The sequence below is a fragment of the Artibeus jamaicensis genome, unplaced genomic scaffold, assembly GCF_021234435.1.
Source record: "Artibeus jamaicensis isolate MK-2021 breed Jamaican fruit bat unplaced genomic scaffold, CSHL_Jam_final contig_797, whole genome shotgun sequence".
NCBI lineage: Eukaryota > Metazoa > Chordata > Mammalia > Chiroptera > Phyllostomidae > Artibeus > Artibeus jamaicensis.
Window position 1 is genome coordinate 26519735 of NW_026521977.1, and position 17999 is coordinate 26537733.

At 44.4% G+C, this 17999-nt stretch overlaps 1 protein-coding gene across 2 annotated transcripts in view; it reads left to right on the forward strand.

Moving 5' to 3' along the window:
• The window catches only part of EXT2 (exostosin glycosyltransferase 2), a 125399-nt gene that overhangs the window by 65594 nt on the left and 41806 nt on the right, over nucleotides 1–17999 (forward strand). The gene's annotated exons all lie outside the window — the stretch shown is intronic.

Consider the following 17999-nt stretch of genomic DNA (forward strand, 5'->3'; position numbering starts at 1 on the left):
ACTTTCGTCCGCACTTTCATCTAAAGCGCTGAGGAAAGTTCGATAGCAATAAATGGTTGGGATTTTGGCGCTCCGTTGTCCCTAAGAATACAAACTAGAAGAAAATAGTAGAAGAAATTCTGCAGTTTTGAAATAGATAGATTTTAATTTAGGACAGAATAGTCAAAGTTGGGAAAGAATGTAAGTATAAAAAGCATAAATCCTGATATATTATTGGACGATATATTTTTTTTTCTTTAACTCTTTCTTAAATAGTCCTTTTCTGGGAATCTAGGGCCGATCACCTTTCTGGGTGCTCAGGTGAGGAGAGCCCTGGTTTAAACTGTGGCCTGAGAAGCGATGCTCCGTTTATTGTTAGCTCTGCCCCACCCCTTCAGGAATACCGACCTCCTCTGGAAACCACCACTGAGGCCCGGCTGGCAGGGGGGCTCCCCATCCCCTCACATTCACATACCAACACCCCGAGGCGGGAGGGCCTGCACCGTGCACGGACTGGCTAGCCAGATGCTGCCTGGGTCTAATGTTAAAGAAAAAACAAAACAAAAACCCAAAGAACCCCCCCCAAAAGTATTGTGTGGATTAGGAAGACAGTGAGGGGTAACCTTGCAGAAACCAAGTGTTCATGTCACCGGATGCTCTGCCACTCTTACCTGTCACCAGGTAGGGGACTGCTTACATTACGCGTGTTGTGCCACACTCTCAAAACTTGAAAAAGTGTGACGAGGTGATTCTTGAGCATAACTTTGAAGTAGCAGCTTTGTCTGGTTTGGAGACGTTGGCCCTTTGTTTTGAATCTTTTCTTTGGAATTTCTCACCAAGTTATGAGTGGGTGAGTTTGTTTTTATCATTAATTTTCTAAGCTCCTCATGTCAAGGCTCTCTGTATTTTACTATCTTTTTAGTTTCTCCATGCTTGCTTTTTTTTTTTTTTTTTTTTTTGCAAATATCAGACAAAACTTTATCATCTCCCCAAATACTCCACACCTGTGTCACATGTCACGTTAGTGTCACTTCCAGTCCTGCCCCGACATCTGGGTCTAGCCCGTGGAGCTGAGAGTCTCCATGGACACCCGCTCTCGCCTTGCCTCTGGGTCTCTGCCAGATACGAGTGAGTCCAGAGGACAGAGATGGAGGCAAGTGAGCAGTGAATGTGACAGAGGAATGAAGGAGGCCAAGACCCGTGATATTTCGGATTCCTGGCACATGTCACTGAAACCATATTTTCTCAGCAATAACTTTTTAAAAACTAAATGTAATATAGCCCCAAAATCATATTGTAGAGTGGAATAATTTCCCATGTTATTTTTCTTACATGATTTAAAAGATGATTCCCCACCTTTTAAATGTCATAATTTTATCTCCCCAGCCCTTTGACAGTTTTTTCCGAATATGGTATTATGGACAACAGTAGTAAAAATATGCCAGATTTGTTTCTTTCCTTCATTGACCGACCCGTACCCAGGCAGAAAGGGGAGAAGGTGGGGGTCCCATGGCCATTGACAGAAATTGATGAGGAAAATGGGGAAGTGACTTAAAATGGATTATCGTACCCAACACAAGAATGAGGTTGAAAAACAAGAGCTTGTCCCTCTGAAGTCTAGCCTGAGTGGCAACTTAGCTGCAAGAAAGGCCTCAGATGAGGATTACATGCTTACCTGTACTTCCTGTTAGCATCAGTCCAAGACCAGGTTCGTCTTGTTTTTTTTAAATCCTCACCTGAGGACATTTTTCTCATTGCTTGTCGAGAGAGGAAGGGAGAGAGAGATGAGAGAAACATTGATGTGAGAGAGAAACATACCTTCTGGACCAGGGATCAAACCTGCAACCCTTTGGTTAGGGGACAAAGCTCCAAGCAACTGAGCAACATCAGCCAGAGCCAAGTCCAGTTTTTGAAGACAAAAAGGGAGAGGAATCACTAGATGGGAATAATACATAAGAGCACTTGACTGGCAGGTACCTCTCAGGAGGAGTTGCAGTTCGACTTGGAGTTTGCTGTGGCCCCCCAAGTTCTAGGGGTGTGGTTCCCTGACTTTAGTGTGCATCTGTATCTCCCGAAAGGCGTGTTAAAATGGACAGCTGCCTCTACCCAATTTTTAGATTCAGTAGGTCTGGGGAGGGGTCCTAGAATTTTCCTTTCTAAGCAAGTTCCCAAGTGGTGTTGCTGCTGCTGGTCCAGGGACCATATGTGAGGTGGGATCGTTCACTGTGTGCCTCCTAACTCAGTGATAGGAGACGGCTCAAGAGGACCATCCGGGTCCTCTTCGGGACGCTTCTAACCCATTGCTTGGATTAGAAGCGTCTAGAGACGGGTTCGGACTACAGCTGTCCCAGCTACACACAAAGCTCAGGGCTGCTTGCAGTTAGCAGATGTCCAGATGGTGGCCCTCACTCACAAAGGTTATAGTTGTACAAGCAGCTGAAAATACCACTCAACTGTAAACACTAACGAGCAATAAATCACTCTGCAGGTTGAAGAAGCGCCAGCTCAGATGCATGAAGCAAGCTCTGAGCTGAAAAGATACCAGGTTAACAGTCTGTTTACCTCAGCTCAGTGCCCTTTAACTTCCAGGTTGTGGAATGTTTCTCTGGAATTCGAAAGCCTACCCGGCCCCCCAGGGGGCCTCCTGGGCTTATTCTCCCCTTCTCCCTCCCACCGCCTAGATATGACTAAAGTATGTATGGAATTTAGAAATTTTAGCTCGAATTTTAAGTAAGTGTGAGCTTTTTGAAGTCTTTGTTTTTAGAGGTATCCCATTGATAGAATCACAGTAGTGCAAGCCATCCATTATATTACCCTGAATTCCAAACCCTTTTTTGAGTAGCCTTTTTTGAGAAACCGTCTCCCGTCTGTAGTTACTTCTGTGGAACCAAGCTAGAAAGTCTAGGTCATCAGCAGCCAGGGAATAAAGAAAGCTGAGTTGGGTCCCCAGATGAAGAGGTAGATGCAGGAGGATCCAAAGAGCTTGATCTGGTGCCCCAAGCAATGAACTTGGCCAGTTTTGATGGTCAGGTAGAAAAAGGAAAAGACCAGACCAGAGCACTAACCAGATCCAGGTGGGGAGGAGATGTGAGGAATAGAGAAGCCCCACCCCGGCTTGTTACTGAGATGGTCCCGTCAGTCGGGGCTTCTGGACCCTTGCAGGAGCACCTGGACCCTTCCTAGTAGACAGAGACGCCTGGGCCCACATCCGCTCCAGCGGGGGGTGGGCGAGTCTGCGCGCGCTGTGTCCCTGGGTGCCGTCCTTCCCCTGTTGCGAACTGAGAGTCCACTTTACGGCTCCACGTTCATGAATCAAAACCTGGCTGCTCCCTCGCAGCGCACAGCTGGTAGGGGGCAGTGACTAGAATAGTTTCTTGGAGTCTGTGGGAGCTCGATCTGGCAGCAGATTAATTAAGAACATATTGAATGTTTGGCAGAAGCCATCCTTCATGCCCCAGCTATCACTTATTAGCACATCAGATTCCCTTTCCCCTTGTTTCAGGGGCCATTTTAGTTCCTCTTTGAGGTCGGCTTAAAAGATTCAATAACAGAAACTACCAGGAAAAAGTAGTTGTTGGGCATTTCAATTAATGAATTTTGTTTCTATGTCTGATCTCCCATCCTAGTTCCTTGCCTCCCAGGTAATTAATATGTAAGTGTAATTTTCTAGTAAACAGCCCATACAGCTGCAGAGCAGAACAACCTCCACGTCGCTCCAGCAAGAAGTGGGTTCTTCACGTTTGGTTCTCTTATTTTTTTTTGTCTCAGCTGTATTTCGTAATTTTATATTTTAAAGACTAGTACAGCTAAACACACGTATGGTTTTGAAATTCAAATAGCAATTACAGCGTATGACCGGTAACCAAAACGAAGGCTTTTCCCAAAAGGCACTGCTCTCAACTCTTTCAGTCCCTTCTGGTATTTGTCTTCTTATCCCCCACTCAGCGCTACCAAGCTAAGTTTCGATTTCTCAGAGAATACACATCATCTGTTCGCTTCCTCTGAGTTAGCACTTTTTCTTCTGTTCTCCCTTCTTCCTGTGCACATTCCTCCTTCTCCCATCTTACCAGTAGGGCTGTATCATCATTTTTTAAAAAATTAAAGCAGCGCTCATTTGAGACATTATTAGGACTATATAAATGTTGTTTTCAACTGACCCAAGTAATAAACAATGATTGTTTCCTGTATAACTTGTTATTTTGCAGGGACTTAACAACTGCCTCTTTTATTTTTCCTCTTAGTTTTTCCCATTCATATCTCTAACCAATTTTTACTGAATCCTCCAACGAAAGAATCAAATGGCCGTGCCCAGCCGAACTGTAGGGTTTTTCTGTCTGGGTTGGCTGCTCCCCAGGGCCCCTCTGCGGTGGTCATCCTGAACTCTCTGCCGTGGTTCTGGGATTTCCCTCCTTCTCTCTTTTTTGTTGGAGTCTGGTTCCAGGTTCTAACACAGTCCTCATTTTTGGTTTATTTTTTTCTAATAGTTTCTCAAGAGAGGGACTATCGGGAGATAAATTTTCTGTCACCTTGCATGTCTGAAAATGTGTCCCATTTCACATTTGATTATTAGTTGGGCTAGTGTAGGTTTCCAGTGGAGGTGGGTTTTCTTCAGAATTTTAACAGCATTGCTTCATTGTTTTCTAAGCTTCCCATTTTAATATCAGAAAATAAGACGCTTTAATTCCTGATCCTTCTGTGTGACATTTTAATCTTCCTGGGAAATTTTATGATGATGTACCGTGGTCTCCATGGTTTTTTATTTGCTGGGTACCAATTTGTGCTCTCAGAAGCTTGAAATTCATGTTCAGTTCAGAGAAATGTATGTGTTTTATATTTTTGATTATTTTCTTCCTCTGTTTTCTTTATGGAACTTCCATTGCCTAGATGATGAAAGTACTAGGTTGATCCTTATTTTTCTTATGTTTTCTGTCCTATTTTTTCTCATTTTTAATGTTTTTTTTGTTTTAATTTCTGATATTTTTCTCAATTTTATCTAATCTTTTGATTAAAACATTTTTTTACTTTTAATTTCTAAGAGTTTTCTTAACTTTTAGTTAATCTTTTTCATAGCTTCTTATTCTTGCTTTTTTAAGGATACAGTACTTTCTCTGAAGATATTTGTGGTTTAGTTTTAATTTTTCTTTAGCTTCTTGTATTGTTCATTTCCTTTGAATTCCCTTTTTACTTCATTATTTTCTACCTTTCATATCGGAAACTTTCTTCAATAATCTGATGTTTCTCTGCAGTCTGCTCGTATTTAAGAGTGAGCCACCCAGAGCTGATTAGGAGCTCTGTGCATGGGACAGACTTGACTTAGCTGAAGAGGATGGGGACCCTGGTGTTTGCACCCTGGTGTTTGATATTTATGCGTTATTTCTGTTAGATCAGTTCATTGATCCAAGGAGTAATCTTTCTGCCTTGGAAGTACAGGAGAGGATGGATAAGTCTGGGCATTTTGGGACCTGAATGGAGGAAGGGGATGGGTTCTCTTTTATTTCACAGATTAAGTGATTTCACAGAAGATCACTTAATCTCCTCGTTCAGTAGTGTCTGACCCTGCCTTCCAGGACTGGTGTCCCTGAGTATGGAATGTCCCTAAGTCATTTTCTCCAGGGAATAAATCAACCCTTCACCTGCTAAGAAGACAACCAGAGGGTTGGTCTGCCTGGGCATGCCAGTTTAAGGGATCTTGGGACCAACTGTTCCTTATTCCTGTTTTTCGAGTTTCTCCTCCCTGAACACGTAGTACCTCCAATTTCTTTTTTATAAAGATTTTATTTATTTATTTTTAGAGAGAGGGGAAGAGAAGAAGAGAAACATCAACGTGTGAGGGAAACATTGATTTGTTGCCTCTTGCAAGCCCCCAACTGGGGACCTGGTCCACCACCCTGGCATGTACCCTGACCAGGAATCGAACTAGCGACCTTTTGGTTTGTGGAGCCCACTGAGCCCGCCATCCAGGGTGTACCTCCAACTCCTGAGTCTTCTTATTATCATTGTCGGAAAGTTTAGCTTGTTTTGCTTTGCTAGGTAGTTTATGTTCATCTGTCTGTACTTTGTTGTGTGATTTAACAAACCTAAAATTCTCTGTATTTTTTATTTTAATTCTTTGATTTGACATAATTTCAGACTTAAAATTCCAAAAATAGTACAGAGATTCTGTACACATTTCATCCATATTTCTCACGTCAATATTTTACCACACTTCCTTTATGTTTTTTCTCCGTGTGCACACATGTTGTGGGTGTGTGTACAGGGTGAGGCAGAGAGGGTTACAGTTCTGAGTATGTGAAACGGTTTATTTGTTCTTGGATGATTATTGGTTAATATCTTGTTTTGCACACAAACAGCTGTAAACCCACTCTTGCCCAGCCTGTGTGTGTGCACGCAGATTTTTTCCTGAACCACTTGGACGTTGCAGATGTTGTGCTCATCTGCCCGTTAAACACTTCTCTGTGGACTCACAGGGTGGCTACCCAAACCACCCGAAAGTACGCGTCCGTACTGTATCATTTCCCCTGTAGACCTCGTTTAGATTTTGCCATTTGTCCTAATATTGTTCATTGTAGCAAAAGAAAATTCCAGACCACGCTTAGCATTCAGTCATCCTGTTTCTTTAGCCTCCTTTAATCTAGCTCAATTTCTTAGTCTTTGTCTTACGTGACATTGACAGTCTTGAGGGAACATGTCAGTTATTTTGTATGGTGTTCCTTGTTTTGGGTTTCTTTGACGGTTTTGCATCAAAATATGAATTTTCAAATTATTGAAATTTACGTTCTGCATTTTTGATAGGGGTATTGCAAAGGTGATGTGTTCTCTGTGTATTAAACTGGAGGACACATGTCAATTTGTCCCATTACTGGTCATGACAACTTCAGTCACAGGTTTTGGCTGGATTTCTCCAATGTAATGTTACTGATTCTTTTTAAATTAGTGAGGAAATACTTTGAGACTCTAAATACCCTGCCAGTCCTCAAACTTTCACCCACTAGTTTAGCATCCATGGCTGATTTCTTGCCTGAATCAATAGTTATAATGGTTGCCAAATGGTGATTTTCTAATTCCCATTCTCTGCTTTGAGAGTGATATATCCTTAAGCTTAGGGCTCATGTCTTTAATCAGTTTTGGAAAATTCTCATTTTCTTTTTGACTGTTCCATAGCTGTCACTGTTACTAATCTTCCCTTCTGGAGTCCTACTGAGTGTGCGTAGACCTCTCTTCCTCTGTTATGTCTCTCAGGGTTTTCCACATTTTTATCTCTCTGAATGCCGGATAGTTTTTCACATCTCTTTTGCTGTTTTCTTTAGAGGTGACCGGTGTCTTTTTACCTATCCATCGAGATTTAAATTTCAGTGCTTATTTCTAGAAGCTCTGTTATTTTTCAAATCTGCCTGCCCGAGTTTATTTCATAGTGTCTTTTCTCATATGTTTATAATTCATTTTTTTGTATCTTTACTTATTTGAGATACGTACTTTATATTCTCCAGTTTTTAGCTGTTTTCTTATGTGTTTGATGGTTTGGGGACGTGAATTCATCTTCCACAGGGTTTTCTGTGCACATCTCTGCCACTGGCGGTAATGAGGTATTTCTCCAGAGAATTTAGCAGTTCTTGTCTTTGTTTTTGCTTCTTCCAGGTGTGCTACAGCTATTGCAGAGAGAAATCACTTTGTTTTTAAACATTAATTTTTTCAGTAGGAGATTTCCACAGCAAACAGGTAGGGTTCATTTCGGCCCCAGGTAGAGTTTCTATTTATCAAGCTGGCGAAGTCGTCCTCCACACCGCAGCTGCCTTCTGCAGCACAGTCAGCAGCCTGCCGGCGAGTATTCTTATGCCTGGGCGAGAGGGCAAGCTTCTGCTTCAGACTGTCAGAGTGTTTCAGGTTCGGGGTCGTCAGATGAAACTGTAAGTTTGTTTTACCTGTCATGAGAAGTCGTAGTTAAAGCCACCTTTAACATTCTCAAACACTTCGGATTGTAGATCAGCCTGTTTGTTTGAGTCAAAGAAGTTACTAGTTTTTTCACTGAAGCGTTTCTTTTAAGTGTTTTCAGTGTGTGCAGTAAGTAACAGGCCCAGGAAGACAATTGCATAGTTGAAGGCCATGTTCTACGAATAAACCAAGTCGTCCGCACTGTCAGAGAGCTGGACTGTTATTTTTAACATATCAAAGTGTGAACCGCTGTAAATCAGTGATGTGTTTTGGGGGCTCCTACTTTACTGTATTCACTCACTTAATTGATTAGACAGTATCTTAACCATTTTACCATAGATATATTTAGTGAAATTTATTACTTGGCCTGGTATAACTCATGGATTATTAAAAGCATCAGCATATGGAACCTGCTCTTTTCTCATTCCAAATTCTTTTAATATGGCTTGTGTTGAGCCATTTAACTGGCTTCTGTCCATCCCACTGATGGAAGCCGCAGCCAGACCAGGGTTCTTACAAATGATTGGCTTCTCTTCCAAGCAAGAGGAGGATGAAATGTCAACTTTTTCCTTTACTACCTGGAAAGCAATCAGTGGCAACCCTTCCTGCTCTTCTTGACAGTAGTTTGGCTTTACAGAAGAAGGACAGGCCTTGAGCCAAATGGGAATTTCAGTGCTATATAAAGAATACATTTAAGTAGCTAAACCTCAGATAATAACTGGAGTTTTCAGAGAGACATTCAGATGGGTGTAACCTGGGAGCCTTCACGAAGCTAACTATAGCCTAGAAATTCCTAAACTGCGAGGTTTAATCCCTTCTTTCCTGGTAATGATGTGAGTAACCTGAGGTTGCGTACAAAGTCTCCCTTTGTAGCAGTTTGCTCATCGTAGGACTGGGTTCAGGGAAGAGCAGAGTAAGTGATTTCTAGTTACTAACCAAGGCCATTGAAAAGGATGTTTTGAATTCAAGTTCAAAGTCATCTATTTTCTTGACCTTTCTTATCTCTTTGAAATTTTTTATCCTTACCTGTAAAATGGGGTATTACTTATTTAACAGGTTTATTGTGAAATGGTAATGAAATAGTATTTGTGGAACCGTTTTGTAAGTGGTATAGCACTATAAAAAGTAGTGTTGTTAATGGAAAGCTGCTGTTCTAAAGCTTTATCACATTAAAACATGGATTTTAGAATTGGATGGGACACTGGAGAAGAACATTAGAATTTACCAGAGGACATTATTTTGTACCCAGATAGGTTCTGTTATGTTTTTTCTGTTGTTTCATCCGTATTAACCCCAAGAATAGCATTCTGTTAGCTCCATTCTTACAGATGAAGAAAGTGAGACTTAATTTATCTTCAGGATCCACCTCCCCATCATCCTATTTCATAAATGAGGAAATGGAGGTATGAAGGAGGATAGTGGCTTATCTAAAGCAGGGATTCTCAGTTCACCATTCCCTCAGTCACCAGTGATGAACCAGAGTCACTAGTTTGATTCCCAGTCAGGGTGTGTGCCTGGGTTGCAGGCCAGGCCCCCAGTAGGGAGCGCACTAGAGGCAATCACACTTGGATGTTACTCTTCTCTTTCTCCTTCCCTTCTTCTCTGTCTCAAAATAAATAAGCTCCTTAAACATATTTTTAAAAATACTGCATGGAGTATCATGAAGCAGTGTAGCCTATTGCTGAGCTGGCATGAAAGTATGATGTCTGTTGATTCCCTAGACAAAGTGGGACTAGTTGTGCTGGGAGGTGAGAGCCAAAGCCAGCTTTGCCGCACTGTTCTTTGCAAGTGTGATGACCTGGAGCTTCTGCCCGGTGACTGTGTAGAGTGGGGGACAGGGGCACAGGATTGAAAGCCTGTGAGTTGGAGGATCTAACAAGAACTTCCTGGATGAAGCCGGGAGACTGAAGGACTCCTGTGCTGTCAGTGAAAGAGTAAAGAAGAGTAAGTCGGTATTGACCAAGTGTCGAGAACTGTAGTCATGAGCCACCTTCTCATGGTTCGTGGTCCAGAGTCATAGCACAAGTGTGGTCCAAATAAACCTTAAGAGGACTCCCATCGAAATTGGCTCTGAGTTGACAGGGACCAGCAGAAGTAGACACAGACCCTCTCTTGAGGAGCTCGGCTTCAGTCTGGGTCTCAAATAATTGTTACAAACAAGTATCTGAGGAAAAGGAGCCGTTCACAGTTACAAACCACAAAATCGTAAATAAAGCAGTGTCATGAGTGAGAACCAGCAGAAATACACCCGCAAGGACTTCAGATTATTGGGTTAGATTATTACAGTAGATCCCAGGAAATTATTCGGAATGTAGCCCAAAGAGACAGATCTTTGAAGGAGTCACGGAGTGACGACATGGAGAACCAAAGAACAGAGCCTCACACACTTCTCATCAGACCTCCCGAAGGAGAGGCGGAGGGGAAGACAAAGAAAAATCTTAAACATATCTAGAGGAAAAAGAGAGTGATAGTGGAAATATTTGGCTCGCCCCTATGACCCTGATTTAGACTGTGGCTCCGTTTCTTTGAATGAGTCGGAGAGCCGCAAACCTGTTACTCCGGGTCGCCCAAACGTGGTTGCGTGCACTCCAGCACCACCACAGAGGAAGCTCGGTCACGGAGAGGTTACTGTAAGTAGGTCACAGGACTTCTAAGTTGATCGTTTATTCTCTCCCTAGTTGAGTCTGCGGAACCGGGGGGTGGGGGTGGGGTTCCATCGAGCCTTCGGTTTTGTCGTCTTCCCTGTCTGTCCAACTACAGGGTCAGCGAGATTTAGCCTTCAGTACTGTCTGTGTTTTCAGGACAATCGTGTATTTTTCTCGTTGGGGGAATGAATTAAAGAAGTCTTGTAGCAAGTAGACTCAGGACTTGTCCAGAACCTTTTCTCTCGTGGTCCTGCCGGAAGACGCCGTTAGGTCTCCGTGTTCCCGGTTCCCGAGTGAGCATGAGCCCCGAGGTGGTGCGCTGCCGGTCGGGGGGCTGCGGGGGCTTTAACGGTTAAGAAGGCAGCACGGGCCACGTTACTGACCGCCCCTTTCAAATCTCCCAGTGACCATTAACATAAGTATCATCTCACCATTTTGGACAGGGGACACCATCCGTATGCAGGTTAGCAACGTGATGCTAAGGCTTAACCCTTCCATCGCTTTGTGTGCTTCAAAGGCCATGCCTTGCAGCCGCTGACAGGGAGTCTGATCCCAGAGCAGAAATGAAAGGGTTAACTCCTTTTGGTTTTGCCCTTTGACCACTTCAGGATGAGAGGCATGATGAAATACTTTTCAAAGTCTTCAGTGGAAACACATCATGCATAATTGGAGCAAAAAAGAATAAATCAAAGCTTTTTCCCCCCTTTTAGTCTGGTAATTCATAATTGAAACCACATTGGGGTAAGGGCTGATAACTTCAAAACAACCAGGAAAACTGCCCTTTCTATCAAGGTAGGGATAGGTGAGGCCACTCATTACCAGGGGGTCAAAGCTTCTGTGTAACAGGCCTGTCTTCTCTTCCCTTCCTTCTCACTTTTCTGCTCATATTTAAATACCTTTATTTAAATCAAACATGGGTTGACTTGAATATCTGCTTCTCTTCTTGTCACATGAAGTTATACATAGTGACATTTTAAAACAGCTTTGATACAGCGCGTTACAGGAATTAACGTTTGCATCATCTTGCTTTGAGCTTGAGTTCTCCTGTCTGGTATGTGATAGGTTTGGACTGAAAGAGCCCTTTAGATGGTAATGGAATGTGGTTTTCCTCACTCTTGATTTTATAATCTCCAAGTAGTTCCAGTAAGAACATTTCAGAACGGTTAGCGGAGGCCCCTTGCTCACCACCTTCCTTCACTGGGCTGCGGCGGTTTCGGTTGGACTCATATAAGGCTACCACGCGTGACCTTTCAGCCAGGAGAAAGCAAACCAGGATTGCAGGGAGCTTCCTGACAACTTGCTTTGTGTCGATCGCCAGAAGGCACGTCCAGGGTTTGAGTCTGCAGCTCTTTCTCGGAGGAGAAAATCCCTCTGCCCGGTGTTCCAAGGCCTGTTTATTCAGGAGACCCGAACCCACATGTCTCTAGATTGTCTGCTCACTACTAACTAGCTCATTCAACAGGGCTTTCCAGAATAATCGACATGAAAGAACTCTTCCAAAGGTAGCATTGTGACCTGACAGTTATTGTGACTCTTATGGATTCATTTGATGTGTTTGCAGTTTAGCAATCTGGATTTCTTATTGAAGCTTCTAAAATGAATAATTGTTGTAGGAGTGAGAAGCAAAGGGCGGGCAAGAGATGAACAAGGTGTTTTGGCTAGATGCCGCTGCTCTGTCAGGATGATACACACTCCTCTGGGTGTCTCCTTCCATCTTTGAGTGAACAGTTTTTACTGAGTGTATTTGAAAGGTGTATCGCTAACCAGGATTCTGAAGGTGCGGCTGTAATAGATGGTCTTTGCCTACCCCCCCCCCCAAGTTCCCTGTTGCTGGGTGCCTGGTTCTAAGCCCTGTCTTGCCATGATGGAAATTTAATCAGGCAACAGAGTTAATTGCCAGCATTGTTTCCTTATCCCCGGCAGCAGTCAGAGGCTTGAGTAAATTATGGAGGTTTAAATTTGCTTGATTTCCTGCAGAAAGTGGGGTCAAGAGGTCCCAGACTGTAGACACTCTCTTTGGTCAGCCAGCAGGGGGTCAGGTCTTAAAGGTATTTCAGAGGTGACTAAATGCCGTTTTGAAATGCCCTTCTCCAGTACGTTTTTTTACTCTGGGGGTTAGTTTGTTGACCTTACCCCAGTGGAGCAGGGCGTCTGCGTGAAGGCGTACACCCCAATTAAAGCCGCCTCTCTCCGCGCCAGCGCTGGGCTCCAAAGGCAAATGGGATTATGTTTGAGGGGGGGAAGCAATTGGCGTAGAAGCTTAGTCGCAGATCAGCATTTCCTATTTCTGACCTTTTGAAATGGAACATGAAGGTAGCAATGTTAATTTATCAGCAAAACAGCACTCAGGAAAAGAGTTTCAAGAGCTAATCGTATGGCTTAAAAACTTCTGTCGGAGGAGGCTTTTCGTGATGTGGCTGCAGTCAGCCTGCCTGGCTCCAGGTTCCTGCCGTTTCTGACTCTGTCCTCCTCCCACCCCCTGTGACCTGGTGTTTTAGCCCTGCTGCTCCATTTGCCTCCCGCCTTCACCGGCCAGCGCTCTCCTGCTCACCTCTGAAGACCATCAGGGGTTCCCTCTTCACCTCCTCCAGCGAGACAGAGCTGCTTGTGCAGACCCTCATGCCCACAGGGGACTTCCGTACCTTGCTTTAGTACTTGTTTTCTTGCATTACGATTTATCTTCTCACTGGACCATCCACACTGGATTCCCCACTGGATTATGAATGTTTTGAATGGAAGGAATTTATTCATCTTTACATCTTTAACATTATTCTAGGCTTCCAGTGTGTGCTCAGAAAAAGTTACCTGAATGAATGGGTACCATAAACAGTATTGGTAGGGATGATTGCTGAATGGCTGATACCCTGTTTTAGCAGGCAAGAAAAATACAAATTGGGGAGAGCTGGAAGTTTTATGTGTTTCTTTTCAACTGCCATGCAGGGAGTTCTGTGTTGAACCTTCTGCGTGCATTTGTCACCCTCACCCTAGGAGGCAGATACTATCACGCTTCCCAGTTTATTGAGGAAGAAATGGGTACTCACAGAAGTAGCGTAACTCATCACAGACCTAGTAAACAGCAGGGCCCAGATTCAAACTTTGTTAAGTAACCTAATCCTACACTTCTTCAGAATGCTTAGCTCAATAAGAACTTTAAAATGAATGCACTGAGTCGGAAGTCATTTCAGAGTTCATGATGTCGCTCACGGGAGTGTGTCCATCCGCTGTTCACATCCACACATGACAGGGACAGAGAGAACAGGGCCTGGATGATCTGGGTTGGACTTAACCAAGTTTTCACTGAGCAGCTCTAGGCACTGGGCTGGGTACTGGGTGTTACAATATTTATGGCTCCTGCTTTCATGGAGGTTTCAAGATAGCTAAAATAGAAAGAATAGGAAGAAAAAAAGCGAATTGTAAATAAAAACAGGGTCTCTGGAGAAATAGGAGTAGAAAAGCCAGGTAAACCAGACCCTAAAGCATTATAATGTCAAGGCAACGGAAGACTCATGTAGAATTCTGGATGCGGTAAGAGACCTCAGGATTGCCTCAGCGACTGCCCGCCCCACTCTGGGACATGCAGAGAGCAGCGCACAGAGAAATCGTCACTCCCACGAGATCAGCCGCTGGCTGTCATTCATCAAATGCTTCTACATGGCAGGCACTTTCCATGTGTACCTGCTGACTTTCATTAACAACCTCTGGGTGGTTAAGTAATAATTAAGAAATAGTAATGACGTAGTCATTATTATAATGTCAAGTCGTGCCATCTAGAAACCAGTAGTACTGTGATTTTATAGGTAGGAAGCCGAGGTGCAAGAGGGTTGAGGTCCCTTGCCCAGGGCACTGTGCTGGGTTAAGTGGAAGAACCTGGACTTAGATACAGGACTCCTGATTTTCGATCTGACTAGACACGCTGACTCCCTTTTTGGAGTCATTCGCATCAGCCCTGGGGCCCGTCCGCAGTAAAGCCTCGGGCCCACACTGAGTGAATGCGTACTATGCGTGCTCGGTAGCTGAAATGCTGCCTCTGTGCTCGTCTCCGCGCCTGCGTTTTACGAGAGCTCGCTGACAGTACTTCAGCCCGTGCCCTGGCCCCTCGACCGGCGGCCCTACCCTGCCCCTGCAGTTTTCAGACTGTTCGGTGTGTCCGTGAGCAGCAGCGTGGGGAAACTGAACACCAGGACCAGTAACTGTCTGCTTCCCACCCACCTGGCCCTTCCTCTCCGCCCCCTGCAGAATCGGCTGCCACCCGAAGGGGCCAGCACGTGGGAGGAGACCAGATCTCTTGTCTTGCCAAAATCTTGGGTTCCCTCTGCCTGGCAGGGCCTTGACGTCAGAGCTGGGGTGCCTTTCAGAGGCTAAACCCCAAGGGATGTTTCCCCCCGAAACCAAGCTTTTCTGTCTCTCAGGATTTTCTTAAGGTCACAGAGGCATTCAGGCGTGTGAGCGTTCCCTGCTTCTCCCAAGGGCCGCCCTCGTTTTGTCGGTGTGTTAACAGTTTTTCCTTCTGTGTCAGGGTGTGCTCACCTTCTACAAATGTCTGTGCTCTTCCGTGTCAGCGTTACATCATTGGTGCGTTTTTATTCCGTGCGCCCTCTAATGTCTTAGTGGGGGGGAGCTCTTGCTGCCTGCTGCAGGCATAATTATCAAGGATAAAAAATTTCGTCGTCTGTCTCAGAGAAGAGCTAGAACTAGTGAAGCCTGGAGTTACCTGCGGTTCCAGCTTCCAGAGTCTGTAAAATGACGATGCTTTGCCCCGCACTTGGAGTAGGTGGGTGTGGGGGAGTGTCGGGAACCACCCCATCTGGAGTGCTGGGGTCAGGTGGCTCGGGCTGTTGCCACCACCTGTCACTACAGGTTATGTAACCTTGAACATCACTTTCCCTCCCTCCCTCCCTCCCACTGGTAAAGCAAATCATCAGACATTGTTCACTGTTTCTAACCCTATAGCTTCATCATCTGTACAATGAGAATCGTGACTACCTTGGGGGCTGTTGTAAGGCTCAATGAGCTAATACGCATACAGCATAGTGCCTGATCCTTGGTAATCGAGTGCTCGGGAAATCTCGACTGTTTGAACATCACACGTTGAATTATTTTACACATCTCTTTAAAAAAAATCTTTTTGTCTTTTTCCACTTAAACAGTGTTTTTGCAGTATCAGAGTACTGCGTCTGGAGGGGTAGGTGAGGGGTCAGGGTGGCGATGGCAGAGGGTGAACCTTGGGGATTGATTGGGACTTAAGCATGGGACTAACGACTTCAATTTCAATTAAAAGATCAGTAAGGTAGGAAGAATAAGGGTTGGGGAAGAAAACTAAAAGGGGTCCCTACACATGTAATCAGACGCTGAGCACAAACACTAAAATTCAGGCACCTGCCTAAGACGACAGCTTAGTGTCAAAGCGTGCCGTCAGGGGACAGAAAGTCAGCGCTGAGAAGAGAGCCTTCTCCGTTGTGTGTCTCGGGCACGAGGTCTAGTTATGGTCTGCGGTGGACATTTTGGCTTCAATATCCTGATTACATTAGGACTCCAGGAGAACCATGCAGTCTCCTTGAGTTCCCATCCCATGTGTATTCCATGTGTTTGTGTACATTTCCTGTCCCACTCTGTTACATCTGGCCAGCAGCTGTTGTCATCTGCGTGGTGATGGGTGTCCATCAGTGATATGGATGAGGTCGCCCAGGAGCCTCGGGACTCCCAGACTCCGAAAGACGCGAGGCAGTGTGAGCAGCCAGAACAGCAGAGGGGGCGTGTTGTGTTCAGCCACCTTCTGGCAGAGACGAAGCTGGATTCTGGGTTTTTTCACATAATAACAAATGAATGTGGATGCAGTTAATGCCACCGAATTGCACCCAAAAATGGTTACAATCGCAAATTTCATGTTAATATTTCACCACAGTTTTCAAAAACTATACATAATATACCATATATACTTTAAATGGGTAGGTAGTATAGTATATGAATTATGTCACTAAAGCTGTTTTAGAATATAAGAATATTTTAACGATCAGTACAAAATAATTTTGCTTATGTTGTTGCATTAAAAATAACATTTAATGGTAGCAAAGAAATTTAATTTCCTTCATTACTTCTTAAACGTTTTCTGGAAAAGATTTCACACTCACAGAGCTGTAAGTCGCGAGAATTGTACAGCAAACTCACATGCTCATCACCTAGGTTCACGCATTTCATTTGTACCCACTTCACTCCCGGGGTTCAGGAGCGACGTTCTTTGATAAAGCTGTGGGTTTGGCCTCATTGTTTTCTTCTGGTTTTTGTGTTTCTTTAAAGTTCAGTGTGCTCATGACTTACCGGACCCTTGCAATCTGAAGTTCGTGTCTCTGCGATCTTTTGTTTTGGGGACTTGTTTAATTTCTGTGGTAGTTTTGTTTCTGCCATGTGCTTCGGTTTGTTTGTTTTAGGAAATCTCCCGTTAGATGGATGTAGGGCCTCCTGGATTTTTCTCATCTTTTCTTTTTTTTTTTCTTTTTGTGTGTGTTTTCATGTTAACAACTGTATTGATGTATAAGTTACATACCGTACTTCTCACCTTTTCTGTCCTGTTTTTCATCTTTTTGTTCACCAGACTGGAATACATTCTCTCTATCTCTCGATCCTGCCTCTTACATAATTTTAAACTACCAAATTTTCATATCTAAGAGTTCCTTCCTATTCTTTATAGAATTTTTAAAATAGAAATAACCATTTATTCTCATTTCATGGGTGAAAAACTCCCCTCTCTCTCTGAGGATGTAACTCGGTGGTGCTGTCACTTCCTTCTCCCATCTCTGTGTCCCCTGAGCTCTTGTTTCTCTGTTTGTTCCCTCGGTTTCTGTCATTCCTGCTGAAGATGTTCTTGAGTCGTCTGGGACTCTGGGATCTGTTGCTGATTAACAGGGAAGCACTAAAAACTCGACCAGAAGTTCTCTGTGTGAGGGCTCTCCCGCGACATGACGGGAGGCAAGCTGCCGCAGGGCCGCCAGCATTCTGGGAACTGCAGTGGGCTCGTCCTGCAGAATATTGATTTTAGCCCGCATTTGCCTCTCGGCTGTGCCTGTGTTTCCATGTCTGGAGCTTCAGTTTCCTCAGAGAAGAAACCTCCCTTGTCCAGCGGCCGGGTGGCGGGACGGGTGCAGAGTAGTGTCCTGGCCGAGTGGGTGGGGAAGGGGAGGTTTGTGAGTCTGGGTCCCTCCCTGCTCCTCGGGCGCGTTTGTCACCAGTTCTCCTGTTGGCAGCCCTACCCCTTCCCTTACCCTGTAAGGTACCTGCTGAGCTTCATTCCCGAGCCTTTGTGGGGTTCAACAGTTTGACCTTGAACCTTGTTGCCCTCGCGACTTTGTAGGTACTTAGGTTTCAGCTCTCACTCTCCTACTTTGAGGCCACTCTTTCCGGCCTCTTTCAGAAAAATGTTCATATTGCTCATCAGCTGTTTTCCCTCCGCCC